This window comes from Trachinotus anak, unplaced genomic scaffold, assembly GCF_046630095.1.
Source record: "Trachinotus anak isolate AG129_WGS33_773 ecotype Australia unplaced genomic scaffold, CSIRO_AGI_Tana_v1 ptg000011l, whole genome shotgun sequence".
Classification (NCBI taxonomy): Eukaryota; Metazoa; Chordata; class Actinopteri; order Carangiformes; family Carangidae; genus Trachinotus; species Trachinotus anak.
The window spans coordinates 7,510,456-7,519,769 of NW_027273862.1; positions in this window are offsets into that span (position 1 = coordinate 7,510,456).

The window sequence follows — 9,314 nt, forward strand, 5'->3', positions numbered from 1 at the left end:
CTCACAGTCCTTTTGATATCTGACATACATGAAACACATATGATTCCTTATGTGTAATCAGGACGAACTTGTCTTTTTTCTTGTCTCAGGTCAGGTTCAGCTGTAGGAAAACAGTCCTAGGGTTGGTAATAACTCTAAATATGAAATAAATATTAAATATCAAATAAATCTATACACTGATTAAAACATCTGTTTGTCAGTTTTCTCTGCCGCCGAATATGGTTTCTTACGGGGAGCGAGTGGTGGTGATTTATGTTACATTTACAAGACAAGAGGTTATAATACACCCTGTGGAAAGCGCTACATCTTCAGGACAGATTGGAGGCTACATTGAGTTCCTACCAGTATGTGATGAGACAGGCAGAAGCTAGCTGTTTAGCGTGCTAACTTCAGTAGAAGAAAAGATGTGGTGGACACAAGAGTTAATATGGGTTCTTGATGAGTAAAGGCATTAAGTTTGATCCTGAATTTTTTCTGGACTGCCAAGTAAACTGCTGTTAATGCAAAACTTACAAATAGCTCCTTTAAAGATGTCTTAGTAGATGGGGACATACATGAGAGTCTTTATCTATAGTTAAAGGTTGACCCTCATGCTCCCAAATAATCGACATAGAGCAGCTATCCCTTTGTTAGACTCTCTGCTGAACACTGCTCCCCTTAGCTAATGTTGCTGCATCTGTCGGGCTTGATAATGGTGGCAGAGTTACTACTCAGCTTTCTTCACTGGGTCCTGGATTTCAGACAGCAGGCTTATTTCTAGTTGAAAACTGTGGATTTTGTCAGCTGAAATGACTGCAGCTGGCAGATTTGAGCTCACTAAAATGCTATGAAAGGGCCCATAAATATGCATTTGATGGCTACATACATGGCATAATGCTACAAGACTGAGGTTAAAGCTACAAAAGTCAGCATCCTTACCAGCAGAAAAAGAGTAGCATTACCTTTGTTTTACAGGTATTTGTTAGCCTTAGTATTATCAGTGAAAATGTAATTAAAATATTATTTTGTTCTGACATAACCGCATTTAAAAGCTTACCATAGTAATACAGACTTCGTCATGCAACACGGAGGTTAGATTTATGCTTTATTGGATTTTCACACAGAATGTTTCACCTTTAGAAGAGAAATGGATGTGAGGATGAGGACTAACTGATGACTTTGGGTAAGGTAACGCTATCTCAGGTAACAGGCTTTGTCACGGCAGCTGGGGTGTACACCTCCCAAACCAAATAAAAACCAGAACAGAGTTGCTATAGTTACTCCTAACTCTTTGATAGTAGCATCTTTGTGGCTCCCACACAGTGAATGTTTCAGGGCTTTCTCTGACAAACTGTGACCCCAGAAACAAATGTAGTTAGCTGATAATATGCTGCTTGGCTTTGGATGCAATGCTAAGTTACCACTGTAGGTAGGTAGGTAGGTAGGTAGGTAGGTAGGTAGGTAGGTAGGTAGATAGATAGATAGATAGATAGATAGATAGAAAGATAGATAGATAGATAGATAGATAGATAGATAGATAGATAGATAGATAGATAGATAGATAGATAGATGAAATTAAATGTATTGTCAAATAGGGCCAGATATTGAATAAAAATATACAATATATATGCATCAAAAACACCATCAGCCATGAATAAGTCAGAAAAACAACAATGCAGATAAAACAACAGCATGCAGGTAGAAAACACTATGTGCTCTGGCAGTGTACAGATAAGATAGTATACAGATCAAAAATACAGTGTGCAATGTCAAGAAAGGTTGGAGTTTAATAAGAGCTGTGAATAATTTGCAGTCTATAGTATATACAATATAAGTATGATATAGCCTATATGTACAGATGGTAGTGCAGCACTGTGTTCACCTGTCACAGCCGTTGTACCATTTTACGGTGAATGGTTGGAATGATTTCCTGAAATGTTCTTTGTGACAGCGGAGGTGAATGATGCTGTTAGGATATGAGCTCTGCTGTCTCTGCAGTGTGTCGTGAAGGGGTTGTCCGTGATGGAGATCAGTTTGTTCAGTGACCCGCTGCTCCTCACTAACTCAAATGCCTCCAGATTCTGACCAAATGATTTTATTGATCCTGCTGGCATCTCTGGCACAGATGCTGCTCCCCAGCAGACCACAGCACAGTAGATGCCACTTGCTACCACAAGCTGGTAGAAGATCTCCAGCATCTTGCTGCTTACATTGAAAGATCAGAGCTCATCTAATACACTCCACCGCTGCAGAGTCATCAGAGAACTTGTGCAGATGGCATGAATCACAGTTATAGTGTACAGAGTGAACAGAAATTGTGACAGGTCAATCCCCTGTGGTGCTCCAGTGTTGCTCCAGTGTTACTAACCACCACATCAGATAGAGAGCTACAAACGGGGGCCTGTCTAGGTAGTCAGAGATCATGAGACAGTAGACCCACTGACACCCATCCTGAGCTGCTCCTCATACCAACAGAAGTGGTTGGATGGTGTAACATCACTAAATGAATCAAAAAGCCAGTGCTAGCCCTACCATCCAGGTGAGAGCAAGCATGGTGATGCAGGTTGAAATTTGTCCACCCCCCCGCCCCCCCCCATTAGGCTGGTAAGCAAACTAAAGAGGGTCTAGAGCAGATTTCACCAGTGGTCCTAGGTGGGCCACAACTAGTCTCTGAAGTACCTTCATGACTTGTGATGTTAGGACAATGGGTCTGAAGTCATTGTGGCATAGATGGGGTGGCTTTCATGGGTACCAAACAAGATGTCTTCTATAGCACTGGTATCCTTTCCTGCCTCAGATTGTTGCATGATACCAGACAGCTTGGTAGCACAGGGACCCTTGGACTGATATGATCAGGGCCAGTTAGCTTTACCTGCTAACATGTTGTTTAATCCAGTGGTGCTCACAGTGAGTCCAGGGACCCCTGGGGGTCCTTGATGGGGCTTCTGGGGGTCCCCAAAAGAAGAATAATTTATGGATGGAGAATAACTCCATTTAATCTATCCCTTACACTTTTCTCTTGTGTTTTTGGTTTTTCAAAGGTGATTTAAAAAAAGACACCAGCTTCAAACATTTGAGATAGAATATAGCTGTTTAACAAACAGTCGGTAAAAATATTTACATTTTACATTACATTACCCTCTTCACACTTCGGTTGGTGCTTTAGTTCTGAGCTAAGAGAGCTATTTTGTAGTTACAGCTAAAACCTCCAAACCATCAAAATGAAACAAAATCTATGTAGTGTATTGATTATCACTGTATTTACAAAGGTCATCTAATGAACAAAACACACCTATAATACACAATAGTATCCTTCCATGTAGATAACAGTCATGTCTGAACCCACACTGGCCATACAGTGGTTACCATCACACGTTTGCTTTCACACCGACTTTTTTTCTTATCAAATTTGATATTTTACAGAGCCCAGTCGTCCACGTTCACAATAGAAAGAGCTGAATCTGCTGAAGGTCACCCTGACACCCGAGCTGAATGAATGACATTTAGAGTACAATTTCCTATTTTTCACAATTTTCTTTGAAAGGCGTTACTCTACATGCTCACACTCGTGCTCACAGCCATATAGAAAACTTGCATTTCCACTAAGCGTGTGTATTTAACTGCAGTGAGTTAAACCCACAGTAATGACTTGGGGGGTACCAGAGTCACTCTCCTCTCGCCGTGGAACACATCAGGTGTAGACACACTACAAACTGGGCTGAATCCTCAAACACTCATCTATAATTTAAAGATGAATACTGGTAACACATACTGAAGTACATTGTTACAATTCAAAAGACTTTTAAGTCTTTGGTTATCTATTTAATCACACTTAGACCCGATTCCAGCTGATGTCATTTTAAAAATAATATGGAGAATTAAAAAAGATTAATATTAATTTCTGAAGTAATTCTTGATCATTTGTGTAGTGCAAACACATGGGGTTTGTGTCATCAGATTTCTTTGTTTAGGAATTCATTTACTTCTATGATTTCTATTCTATGACAGCATTTATAGTTGGCACTTTTGCTCCTGTTATTAGAAGATGGTATTTCCTCTAACCCTGTTGCAAAAGGACATGTCTCTTTGTGCTCCCATCCAGGATAATCAAGTCATCCTTGTCCACATGCCTCCCTGTATCTCTCCGCCAGCGCCCTGACCTTTATCTTCAGCTAAATCTTATTTGCCTTCAGGACTTTATAGGGTTTTCCACTCACTCATAATCTATTTGCAGTGTCCTACAGACTTTTCATTGCTATGACATTTGACAAAAATTTAATGGTAAGATATTTCAGTCCCTGTATTCATTTGCAGTCGACTTCGAGTGAATCCTTTTGGAAGCAGTGGTTAGATAGATTGTGAGCAGGTTTGCTCCAGGGACATTTCCCCCATAGTTCAAGGAGATTACCTTTTCGAATGTGTGCTCCATTAAGCAGATCCTCAAATCATAAAAATAGTCTAGAGTAAAAAAAATAATAATTTGGATTTGCGATTGTTAACAGCATTAACAAACTGATGAATAACCATCATTGGACTTTTTTCTCTTTAAGTGTCATGATGACTTTTGCATCCATTTTTGTCCCTTAACTCCTGGTCGCTATCATCAGCTTTAATAACACAAATCTGATCAGCTCACACAGCTTACTATAAATTTCTCAAAGTTGGGACACACGTTCCTAATTGCCTGACAATGCCTAAAGTAGCTGATTTCTGTTTTGTTGGTCTGAACGCTAATTTATATAACTTTTCACTCAAGCATAACATTGTATGAAAATGAGCATTGTCTAAAATAAGTGTCACATTTAGACAACATCTACTATAATCTTTGAAACACTTTACACCTTTAGATTCTTATCCATCATACAATATCATGAGGGAGGCGTCCGATCAGTTCCCAATTCCTTCTGCATGACAAGTCAAACCTACAGTCAGAGTCATAAAGAACTATCTTCAGAGACAGGAAGTCATGTAGAGACAGTTGCTTGGTAGATCCTACCTGCCAAATACCTTGAGACACCTTGTGCACAAATGTACCAAGGAGAACTGGAGCTGTGTTAAAGGGTGCTCACACCAAACATTGATTTCTCTCTTTACTGCACTTTGTATGAAGTTATTTGATAAATAAAATCAAGTCATAGCCTTATATTTGAAAGCATCCACTCCTTTTGTGGCTTAAATGTTTGTGCAGAGTTGTGTATACCAGTGACCAGGACTGTTTTCACTGTTACATGACCAGCTGATCCCAAAGCAGCATGGGAGAAACGATCTAGCTAGCACTGCTTTGTAAATAGCAGTAAATATTTGACAGACTGCTGTGAAAGAAAGGATCTCATTTTCTTCCTCTGCTTTGTACGTGACTTGGTAAAACTGGTCAGATATTTACCAAAATACAGGTGCAAAGTGGTCACAAGCAGCAGATGTAAACATGTGACTGAATCCCATTTCTGGGGTAGACTGGAAGTCAGAGCACTTACTTGCCTCTGAGGGTCAGCAGGGTAACCTGAGATATCTGTCTTGAAACAAGCGTCTTCAAAATCAGAGTCTCATTATTGTACTCAGTGATTATGATCTTTCTCATTTAATTTCATATATCTTCACATATGGCATTGACTTGAATAGTGACACTTCAGCATCAGACAACTGTGTCAAGTTTTTATAGATGTCTGGTGATATTTTCTTTTAAAACACAAAATAAAGAGGTCCATAGCTTTCTAAACAACAAAACAGATGTGTTGCTGCACCGCAGTGTGAATAATAGGACGCTCTCTGTAGCCTGCAGTTGTGGTGGTGGTGGTGGGGGCAGAGGAGGAGGAGGAGGAGGAGGAGGAGGAGGGGGAGGAGGCATGGTGGTTGGAATCAGTGACATTCTTCAAGGCCAGTGTAAGATTAAAGACCGGGGCTGTTGTGCCTCTGATCATATATTCACAAAAGATACCCTGTGAAGAACACATCTTTAAAGAGAGGCTGGCTGAAAATAAGACCACTACTTGTGAATATTTGTGGCAGCCCATTATACATGTCATATAAATGGTCTATTACTGAGTAAGGAGATTACACCCCAGAGAGTTTTTTTTAGTTGCCCTTCTCATTTTGTGTTTGCCCTCTTTTTTTGGCACAGTCCTGCGAGCAGCTGCCTCCAGTGGCACAAAGTTTGTCCTCTGTGATGTTTTGTGTCTGGAAAAGTCATGGATCCTAGGTTTGGATGTAGCTGGTAGCTGTAGCTTTTTTTTTTTTTTTTTTTTTTTTGATCATACAGAGTCACTCCAACATTATAGCATTGGGCTCAAAGATAAAAAAAAAAAAAAAAAAAAAAAAAAAAAACAGCCTTGGGCATAATGCGCAACCAGGAGCATTTATGCACAAATGAAAAATGTCAATAGTGATTCCTTCCATAATATTGCCTATTTCGCTGGCACATAACACTGGCCTGTGACTCATGAACATAAATTCAGCACACAGTACAGTAAACCGAATAATGATTAATATAACTTTCATCCTGGGTTTGCTTCACTTGGTGTGGCCTTGGGTCCTTTAATAGTCGTAGCACAGTGGAAAAATTTAATAGCTTGCTATTCTGCATGTCCTTCAAATAAAATGTTTCCATAATGGATTCCCATTGGTAGATATATATATATATACATATACTGCACCATGAGCCTTCCCCTTTTTGTATCTTGCACAAGAGAGTTAATCAAAAAACTCTGCTAGATCACAGGATTACAACCCCTGCAAAAAGACAGCAAATGGCTGAGCTGCTGAGAAGTATTAATATAATAATCAAGTGTTTCAGGTTGCTTTTAATTCAATTGTGTCTCTTAACATTTCCTGGCTATGTCAATCAATGTGCCTGCCTTGTCTTTAAAGCAACAGTGGAGTTATCCATTCCGGTACCATTAAAACATCAATGTCTCATTTCTGCTAAATGGCAGAGGAAAGATAATTGGCATGTGTGCATGCATATTAATTAAATGATAATGAGACGATAAGGCCCCCTCTCTATCTGCAGGTGTGGAACCACTGATCAATTGGCAGTGAAATGGGCTAAAAATGCGCTTCTTTTATCCCACTACTGAAATTAAAAACCTATTTAGTACCACGTTTTCCAACAAAGTGCTTTTCATTTATCTTCTCTAGCACATTATTCAATCACACTTTCCATTTGTATAATGGTAATATTTTCATGTAATTTCCCGCTGCCTCTGAGATGGGTATTTTTGATATACTTTGTGAAATGGCTATTCCATTCCAGCTCCATTCACTAGCTGGTAATAAACTTACAACCTATATTTCAGATTAAATGTCTTCAGCAAATGGAGCCAGCCTCAGATGTCTCATAACAAATGTGGAAAGATCACTTCTGCTCCCTGGTGGCAGCAGAGGGAACTGCGTCCGTGGTTGCCAATGCCCCCTGGTGGCACAGATTGGAAAGTGCTGGAACATTTTCATAACCCTTGGCAGCATTTCATGATTTGCTGTATAAAGCACTCGCTGTCTCTGACTGTCCAAAGGAACAGCAGTAACAGTCTTCTGATATGCAGAGCATGCTATCTAGTTGGAGAGCTGCAAGGTACCCACAGCTGAAACATAAGCTGACTATCTTAAAGGCTTGCTGCTTTAGCCTGCAGCAGAATTGGAAGCGTTTGAAAGAGTGTGTTGTAACTATCAGCCCTGACCAGAGGTGTGTGAGCACTTCAGAGGAGGAGGAGGAGAGGAGAATGAACATACAACGGCTGTGAAAAACAGACAAAGGCGATGCAAAGTACGCTGCAGGGAGCTGTGCAAAGATCTACAGTAAATGAGGGCTAAAAAAAGAATATAAAGGCAACTCAGGTACACAAGAGCACAACAGTGTTTAAATGACAATATTTATCACAAAATAGTTTCTGGAATATGAACACAAGAGCTGGATTTGTGTGTGTGTGTGTGTGTGTGTGTGTGTGTGCGTGCGTATGGTTGGCCCAGATGACACAGAGGTTGATGGACAGTAGTGCAGCGTTGCCTCCTCCTGCTGACAGGCCCTCCTTCACCACGGACAGGCCAATCTGTACACACTGCGACACAGACACACAGAGCCCGTCTCAGTCACCACACAGCCCATTTGTCATGTCACAGAGCCTCAGAGAGACGTAGCGGTCAAGTTATAGAGGTGATTGTATCAAAGTGACCCCAATGCGATGGTCATAAATTGCTTGCTTTATGGCGAGGTGCTATATCCTTGTTTCACAGATAGAACTGAAAACGGAACGACAGGGCATAGTCACCTGACTGAAGTAAAATGGGAAAACATTTTGACATGCAGATTGTGAATAATTTGAGGTTTTCAGAAAAGGAAACAGTGAAAAAAGGTAATTTCTTACTCTGAAGAGAGTTTAGGTGTTGACTGCACTCAGCTGGAAGTCCCTGTTGTTTCACCCTTGTCTTTGTCTGTTGTTCCATTGGTTTCCTCTGCTGCCGGCTCCTTGGTGGAAGTGGCTGTCTTCGGCCTTTCCTCTGGCTTTTCAGAAGGATCCATCACCGTGGTCCCCCGGCTTGTGTTGCAACCCATGATTTGACGAAATCTGCAGAGTGCAGTGTGATGTTCAGCTAATGGGAGTCAAGAGGCATATAAAGTGTTAAAACGCTGGTCAAAACCTTAAAACCTGTAAGAGTGTTGTGGGCTCAGGTGCCTTTATTCTCTATGGCAACCTTGAGACCTCCTTCCGAGTTAGGGCACCTGACTGTTGGTTTTATTTTACGAGCCTTTGTCTGCTGGGCGTGCTGCCTATTTGTAATTACGTCCTAAGCAACACTGGTTGAGAATTAACTCAATAGCATGCCAAAACATGGTTACTGATAAACACTGAAGGGGATTGTGTGTCAATCACATGGCCGCCATGGTTACCAACTTTCCCACAATGGATGGGCTGGGATTTTCTGTTTTCAGTCAGTCAGAGGAATGTATTTATCACCAGTCGGCTTGAGTCAGCAGATTCTTATTTACAGGCCTAATAAGTCTTAACGTACAGTAACTGGGAAACAAAAACTGAAGGTCGCTGGTTTGGTAGATACACAGCTTTGTGTGAGAGAGAAAAATGCAATTGATATCTGATCAGAAAATTACAGTAAAATTTTCTAAAACAAAAAACTGAAATATAAAATTGATACAAGTATTCAAACCCTTTCCTATGAAACTTGAAATTTAGCTCAGGTGCCTCTTCTCTTGACCATCTTTGAGCTGTTTCTACACCTTGATTGGAGTATACCTGTGGTAAATTCAACTGATTGGACATGATTTGGAAAGGCACACACTTGTCCATGTAAGGTCTCACAGCTGACAATGCATATCTGAGCAAATA